Source organism: Tursiops truncatus, chromosome 7, assembly GCF_011762595.2.
Source record: "Tursiops truncatus isolate mTurTru1 chromosome 7, mTurTru1.mat.Y, whole genome shotgun sequence".
Lineage (NCBI taxonomy): Eukaryota > Metazoa > Chordata > Mammalia > Artiodactyla > Delphinidae > Tursiops > Tursiops truncatus.
In genome coordinates, this window is record NC_047040.1 from 36,200,950 (window position 1) to 36,209,611 (window position 8,662).

Sequence of the window (8,662 nt, forward strand, 5' to 3'; positions counted from 1 at the left end):
CTAACTTTGGATGCTTCTGCCAGAAATATTCTTTTCCAGAAGTTCCTTGTCATATGAACTATTTTAACCATTTTTGACCATCTATAAATAGAAATGCGTAAATAATTTAATATCTAAAGATTTTGCCTAAAGTGTTCTCTTTTCAGAAAAGTGATTCTTCACTTAGTCAACCTATATTACTCTTGCATCATCAGTATTATCACTATAAAATGTACTTCCTATGTAGTATTTATCTTTAAATAAAACTACTGCAAATGGGACTTATAGGTTGCTAACCTTACGTGATGTGGGCAAATTAAGGTCACTTTCTATCTCCGCTTTTATTCCTTTTTTTGCAATTGCCATGTAGCGGGCCAAAAAGAAAAGAAGAAAGAAAAGGAAGGAAGGAAAGCAAAGAAAAAGCCAGTGAGAGTGGCCATTTGGGACATAAGCTTGATTTTCTTAGGAAACCATTTCGATATGCCTTAATGCTACCATTGACATCATATTTATTCCTTTAGAGGAGGAAACACAGCTCTAGGTTAAAAGTGTACTTTACATTTATTTCCTTCTATGATAAACGGACTAAAAAAAAAGCACCTTTTTAAAATGGAGAAAAACTGTTTTCAACCTTTAAGGAATATTTATCAATTCTCTGAGAGCAGTTATTAGCTTTTTAAAAAATTACATGAATATTTTAAAAATTCCTATATTGTGATGTTAATTTGGTTTAAAAATTCTTCTTCATTTAGAAGCATTAGTTACATGTATGTATATATTTCACATAAGTTTACTAAAAGATTCTGTGAGAAACACATGGGTGTATTTTCAGAAAAATTTTTTTCCCAAAAATAGCTTACATGATTTAAATAGGAGAATGAGAAAGTAATAATAGTGTACCTTACTAGAAAAAAAAGTCAAGATAAAATTTAAAGGAACAAAGTGGCATCTATATTGCTTGCCTAATATAAGGAAAAGTAGTGAATCAGTTAGAAATATATTTGGCCTCAAGTAAAAGTAAACTTGACTACTGTGGCTTAAATATGTTTTAATTTTTTCTCACAAAATAGGATGTCTGGAGGTTGATAGTTCACAATTAGTACATCTCAATGATCTTTTCAGAGGTACATATTATTTTCATCTCTGTGTTCATTTCATCACCATGCACAGAGTGTTGCATTTTCTTCTCATAGTTATTACCTAATAATCCCCAAATGGCTGCTAGACGTCAAGGCATTTTATCCACATTTCAGGAAGGGATGAAGGGGAAAGACAATGATGTAAAGGGGACAGAGAGAGAGAGAGAGAGAGAGAGAGGGAGAGAGAAAGAGATGTATCAGCTGAGACTGTCCCTTTTTTTACTGGGAAAACAAAAACCATTCTGGAAGCCTTACCCAGGAGATTTCCTTACATTTTATTGGTTAGAACTATGCCATGTTTTACCTTTAGCTGCAACAGAAACCTCTATGGTAGAGAAGGTAAGAGAAGAGATGACTGGGATGATATTTAGTGAGCCTACTTCCACAGATTAACTTTTACCACTGGTAGTAAACAAAGTTATGTGCTAAAGAAGAAATGTTCTTGAAACTAAATTCAGATCTTCTAAATATCATTCATGTAGATAAATACTCAAAATAACTTTTTATCCAACAATAAATATTTATTATTTGTCCTTTTTTAATAATATACTGGATTCTCAGGTTAAAATAATTCAAATACTGCCGAAGTAAATTAGAGAATTTGACTCAATGGGAAATAATAATCACAACTACTATTATTAGGTACCTAAAAGATGACAGATATTTTAAATTATTCAAGCAAGAACCTAAGTTGGTATTTGTATATCTAGTTTTGATGTGAAGAAACTGATCTAGAGAAGTTAAATAACTTGCGCAATATCCACAGCTTAAAGTAGTGGACTTTGGATTTCAACCTAGTTCTCTCTGACTCAGAGCTAACGATTGACCTCCATATCAATTTTATTGAATAATGAACACTACAAATTAGTGATATATTTAACACAATTTGATTGCATAAAGATTATTGCATAAATATTATTGTATTTTATGTTCCCTAGACATAGGGAAAGGGTTTTTATTTGTTTTATTCTTAGTAGCAAGTTTTTTCCTACTGTAATCCCCTCTTGTCAAGTGGGTATAATTCCATTAATATGCCAAGGACTTAACCCAAATTGAGAAATCAATATTCTTTCATTTGCTTAGTCCAAAAACCTTACATTCATCTTTGACTCCTTTTCTCACACCCCACATTTGACCTGCCGACAGATCTTAACTCTACTTTCAAAATATATGTAAAACTCGACCATTTCTCTCCACTCTCCACTGCTTCCACCCTGTTCCAAGTTACTATCATATCTCATTCTATCTGAATTATTGCAGTAGCCTCTTAAATGATTTTCCTGTTTTCACCCTTGACCCTCCCCATTCTATCCTCTAAAGAGAAGCCAGAAAGATCTACGTAAAATGGAAGTGAGACCATGTCATCCCTCTGCTTTCAACCTTCAGTGGCCCCATCCCAAGCACTATAAAAACCACTCTTTACAACAGCCTGGAAAGCCCTGTTTGATCTAGCTCACAGTGCTTTTTTTCTTACCTTCTCCCTTTCTCTCCTTCTTCTCTTTGCTTCAGCTATAAGGGCTGCTTTTCAGCTTCTTAAACTTGCCAGGTGTTGTCCCATCTCAGGGCCTTTGCATTGGTTTTCTTGCTATCTGGGCTGCTCTTTCCCAGGTATTGGCAAATCTAGCTCTCTCATTTCTTTTGGGTCCTTACTCAAAATCCACCTTTACCAGTAGGCTTTTCCTGGTTACTTTATTAAAAATTTCAGTCCTGGGGCTTCCCTGGTGGCGCAGTGGTTGAGAGTCTGCCTGCCGATGCGGGGGGCACGGCTTCGTGCCCCGGTCCGGGAGGATCCCACATGCCGCGGAGCGGCTGGGCCCGTGAGCCATGGCCGCTGAGCCTGCGCGTCTGGAGCCTGTGCTCCGCAGCGGAAGAGGCCGCAGCAGTGAGAGGCCCGTGTACCGCAAAAAAAAAAAAAAAAAAAAAAAAAAGGAAAAAAATTTCAGTCCTCTTCCCTTAATTTTATATCTCGTTTCCCTGCCTTTTTACCCTTAGTATACTATCAAACATTCTATCTCATATTGACAAGTTGACAATTTTATCTGTTTGTCTCCTACATATTCCAAACCCTTAGAACCTCCTGTACATAATAGATGCCCAATAAATATTTGTTGATAGAATGAACAAACAAGTGAATGAATGAATGTGCAAGTCAATAAAAAAGATCAATCTTTTTTTGAAATGTCTAATAGGGATCTCAGTATTCTTTAAGTTTTTCTCAGCTTGTTAGTTATAATCTCTGTGGCTATTAAACCATTTACATAATTTTTAAAAATTTGTTGAATCTGTATACCTCAACATCAATATTAATTGCCTAGGTAGTATGTAGTACATATATTATTTTAGACCCTTGACATTGGGATTTCAATTTGACCTTGAAGTCTTTCCATTAGTGAAACTGGAAGGATGTTTTCGAACTTTTATGTGACTTTTGGAGACTCTGCCATGGATTGCATTTCTGCTTTTTCCTTTCTTGATTTATTTAGCTTTTTAAAATATTTTGTGTTAATTATTTTGTACTTTCATTTTTATTATGCAAAATTATTCAGAATAAAACATGCATATTCTAAAAAAAATGTAACATGCGGACAGTGTTGCAAAACTCCAGGTGGGAGCTGTGACTGTCATGTAAAAATGACATATGTAAAAGTTATAAAATATACAACTGAAGTGTTTGAAGGAGAAAGGTGTCATTTGGAGGAGATTTATTCTCAAAGTCATAAGGAAAAAAAATGGGAAGTGATCCCACCTGTTTCTTCTAGAGGTTCTCATTGCATTGCCATGTTTAATGGCAATTTATGTGCTGTATTACAAACAATTTAAATTAAAAAAAAAAAAGACAAGCCCTTGCCTTCTGGAAAATAGACCAGTTAGAAAAATGCTGCACAGTTGCAGAGTTAAATCTGTTCATTTTGTTGCTAGGACCACTTAAGTTCACAAACAGTGATATGGGAATGCACATAAAAGAAGCCATACTTCTTTTGATTTATTTGCCTGACATGTATTAAAAAAATCTTTAAAAATATATACATTTATTCTTTTTCAACATAAACTTAATCTATAGTAAAATGCACACATTTTAAGTGTACAATTCGATCAATGTATGTAGCTCCCAATAACCTACACCCCTATGAAGAACAGATATTGCCATCATTCCAGCAAGTACCTTCATGTCTTTTCCCAGTTGATCCTCTCCTTTATCCAGAGGCAAACACTTTTCTGATTTTTAAAACTGTTGACTTAGTTTTGTCTAATATTGTCCTTCATGGAACTGTGTACCCTTTTATGTTCAGCTTATTTTGCTCAGCATAACATCTGTTAGACTTATTCATGTTGTTGTGTATATTACTATATTTTTTACTGCTGAATAGTATTCCACTGTATGAATGTAAAAAATTTGTCCATTCTCCTCTTGATGGAATTTGGGTTTCCAATTTTTGCCACTTATGACTAAAGCTTTGTGGATATGTGTTTTTATTTTTTTGGTAAAGATCTAGGGGTGGAATTGCTAGACCAGAAAACAAGGGCAATTTAACTTTATAAGAAAGTGTCAAACCTTTCTCCAAAGTGGGGGTACTATTTTACACTTCAAACTATCCACTTATTATTGTTTTTAAAACCATACAGACTTGCGCAATTCTTAACAGAAGAAGGCCATTTGGGGGAACTTAGATTAGGTGCCAGTGTCACTTTGTATACATTAAGTGGTGTCTGAATAACTATTATATTTATTTTCTCCTAAGAAAGAAAATCACAATGTTTCTGATTTTCTGATGATCAGCCATGGAACAAAATGTTTTAAAAATCTGCATATCAAAAGAATACTTGAAACCCACTTAATAAGTAAGAAGATAAGAAAGTTCTAAACTATGGCTATTGTGGGGATGAGTAATCCTACTTATAATTTGAGTTCACAGTTTAAATTTTTCCCCCAACCTTTTTTTTTTTTCCTTTGGCGCACATAGCACTATATAACAATCTTTATTACATGTGTTTCTAGGCACTCCTCTAAATTCATTACAGAATGGATATCACGTCCATTCCCAAAACAAAACAAAACAAAACAAAACTCTTCTCAAGTAGGATGCAAGTAGTAGTCTTAAAACCATTATTATTACATGTGTTTTTAAAAACTTCTTAAAATATGGAACACCTCTCTAATTTGCTTGTCATCCTTGCATGGGGCCATGATAATCTTCTCTGTACTATTCCAGTTTTAGTATATGTGCTGCCTACTAAATTTTTAAAATTCATCAAACCCAAAATATATTGTGACAAACCACTTTAATTTTTCCCATCCACATTTGATGGATTTTAATATTTCTTTTTCACTCAACTCATCAAAATTTTATTTTTTAAGAGTTTTATTTAATATCCAAAAGGGCATAAAAATTTCTGAAACCCCTCTACCTCTTTGAAAAAAGGGAGTTGTATTTTGAAAGAAGTTTAAAAGGAGTTCCATTCTGGAAGAACTTAAAATCAGTTCTGAATTCACTATCCAGAAGACCTGGCAAAATTGATCATCTTCACCCTTGCCTTGCACCATTGTGGTAGAGACTGTGAAGCTAACAGTAAGGTTCCTAAAATGCATGTCCTTTCACAAGCCTATTCTCATTGAAAATGTTGTTTTTCCTCAGAAACATATTTGTGTTTAAGAAAAAACAACTACAGCACAAAATTTTTGAGAGGAGGTTGAAAACAGGTACCATGGAAAATATTATTATTGATTTTGTGTAAATGTGTTTGGCAGTGAATGTGTACTGAGTTGTCCAATGTAAGCATCCAGCATTTTTTTTTCCCAATTGGTAGTATAGTAGAGTTCTTTTTCAGTAAACATTTGCTTTTGAAAATCATAAAAGGTCAGTTTTGGCCAACTGCATCAGTCCTTATTCTGCCATCTGTAAAAAATTTAGACTTTGCCTTTTTGAATGACCCTTTAAAAATATACAAGACCTAATTCTATCCTTTACTCTGATAAAACTTCCATTGGACTCCAGTGGGAACATTTTAAAGTCAAATTCTGAGGAATAAAGACATTTCATAATGCCTTCTTGTGAGAACTTCCTTGGCAGAACTTGACCAACTCATTCCTCTTGAGAGTGTTCTATGATATTACTGGTTTTATAGCTTCAAAATAGACTCTATGCTATAAAGTGGTTATGCTTCTTACAGATATATATATATATATATATATATATATATATATATATATGTGTGTATATATATATATATACACACACAAACACACGTACATACACACACATGTACATATTTATCTATCTCAGTGTAACCCTAAAATTCTAATGTGGTGAACATCCAAAGTAGATGACTCTTGGTACACTGAGGAGCTACCCTCCTTTGTCCATCATATGTTGATCAGTAAGTATGTTTGTTCTTGGTACCCTACTCTGTGCTTCCCTAGTGCTCGATTGTAAAAAAATACCATTTTTTCAACAGTTAGTATGTGCCAGTGCTGTACTAAAGTTCTACATGCATTATTTCAGTTAACTCTGTGAGGTAGGAATTGCCATTCCTCATTCTCTGTGGATAAACTGAGGGTGGCTAAAAATGTACTGAGAATCATGCAGCAGAGCCAGTATCTCTGACTCCAAAGCCATGGATCTTAACTGTTGCACACCTTGCATTATATGGTACTCCTGCCCTTTACCCACCCTTTTTATAGCAAAGGAAATGTCACTGTTTTGGGAGGACCTTGTTTATTTACCTGTCTGTCTCTCTAATGAGACTGACTAGCTTGAGATAGGGTTCTTATCTTCTTCATCTTTATATTGCTAGAGCAGGATCCATAGGCACTCAATAAATAAATCTTAAATTTAAAAATTACCTTTATGATTTAAAATTCACCCCCCTATTTTAGAAAACTGGCCAAAAAACCACAAACTATAAGTCATTCCCAAATCACAGTATCCAGAAATAACTGAATAAATATTTGATAAATGAGTGAATTCCAAAAAAAATTAGAAACACTTATAGTCTTCTTTTGTTTCTAATACATTTGCATAACAGTGGTACACCAAGAGTACTTGTTTGATGTTAATTAAGCATGATTAGTACATGATAGTCTTTAGTTCTCATAAAGCTGATAGATGAAAAAGATGGAAAATAAATGCTTCAATGATGAAAGTGTTTTAATATTACAATATAAGCTTCCTGAAGTAGCATTTTATTTGAGAATATACATATTTGAGTAAATTCATTTGGAACTATTAAACTGATCTGAGGTACATCAATAAATGAATGGATAAAGACGTGCTGTATATACAGATGCACACACACACTGGAATATTACTTAGCCATAAAAAATGAAATCTTGCCATGTACAACAGCTTGGATGGACATAGAGGGTATTATGCTAGGTGAAAGAAGTCAGATAGAGAAAGACAAATACCATATGATCTCATATATATGTGGACTCTAAAAAACAAAACAAACAGACTCATAGATACAGGGAACAAACTGGTGATTGCCAGAGAGAAGGGGGTTAGGGGATGGATGAAATAAGTGAGATTAAGAGGTACAAACTTCCAGCTCTAAAATAAATAAGTCACAGGAATGTAATGTACAGCACAGGGAATATAGTCAATAATATTATAATAATTCTGTATGGTGACAGATGGTAACTAGACCTTTCATGATGATCTCCTCGTAATGTATAAAAATATCACATCACTAGGTTGTATACCTGAAACTAATATAATATTGTATGTTAATTGTAACTCAATAAAAAATTACCTCAGAACATAAATACATTTCAGTATTAACAAAAAAATCTTTCTATCTGTATGCCGGTTAAATAGGACTTTATGTAAGTGCTGTAATTAAATGCAGTTTATTGGTGAAAGTCTAGCCCCTAGTGGACAGGAGTCTCTGGTACACACCCACACACTGAACTAGTTAGGTACATCTTGAAGGGACACCTGCTTAAAGCTCAAGGGCTTCAGAATGAAATAGTCTTCAAGACTCTTGATGTTAATATTTTATTCTTTTATCTTTTTTTCATAAAATATGCCACATTTGTATGTCTGGCTTATTAGAGCTTCATAGTATTTTATTGAACACTAAGACTTTTCTACTCCACTCTCAAAATTTTTTTCAAGCAGTGGTTTTCTTAGTTTCTTAGGGATTGAAAGAGTAAAATTTCTTCCCTTCCCTTCCCTTCCCTTCCTTCCCTTTCTCTTTTCCATTCACTATCAATATCCAACATTTAGGCAACATTCACACTTTTCTTTGAGGATAGATTTAGGTTGCACTTATAACATTATCCCCAATACACACACACACACACACACACACACACACTCTTCACAAAACTGACTCTTTTAAAATGAACTCTTTAGTTACTTCTTCACTCTTTTATAAGTAAGTATGACATGTAAAAAAAAAGATAAAAAGATAGTACAAAAATTAAATACTCAAATAATATAGAAATGAACATACTTTTGTGAATGAAATAATACCTGATATGTAGTATCCAGTCAGAAGGTTGTGAGCTTCTTAAGCTTGCAAAAGCTTATTGCAAGCATTGT

At 33.7% G+C, this 8,662-nt stretch overlaps 1 pseudogene; it reads right to left on the reverse strand.

Annotated features, from left to right (window-relative positions):
* Positions 1 to 5,253: 5,253 nt before the first annotated feature.
* LOC117313130 (U6 spliceosomal RNA) lies at positions 5,254 to 5,351 on the reverse strand (annotated as a pseudogene).
* Positions 5,352 to 8,662: the final 3,311 nt, after the last annotated feature.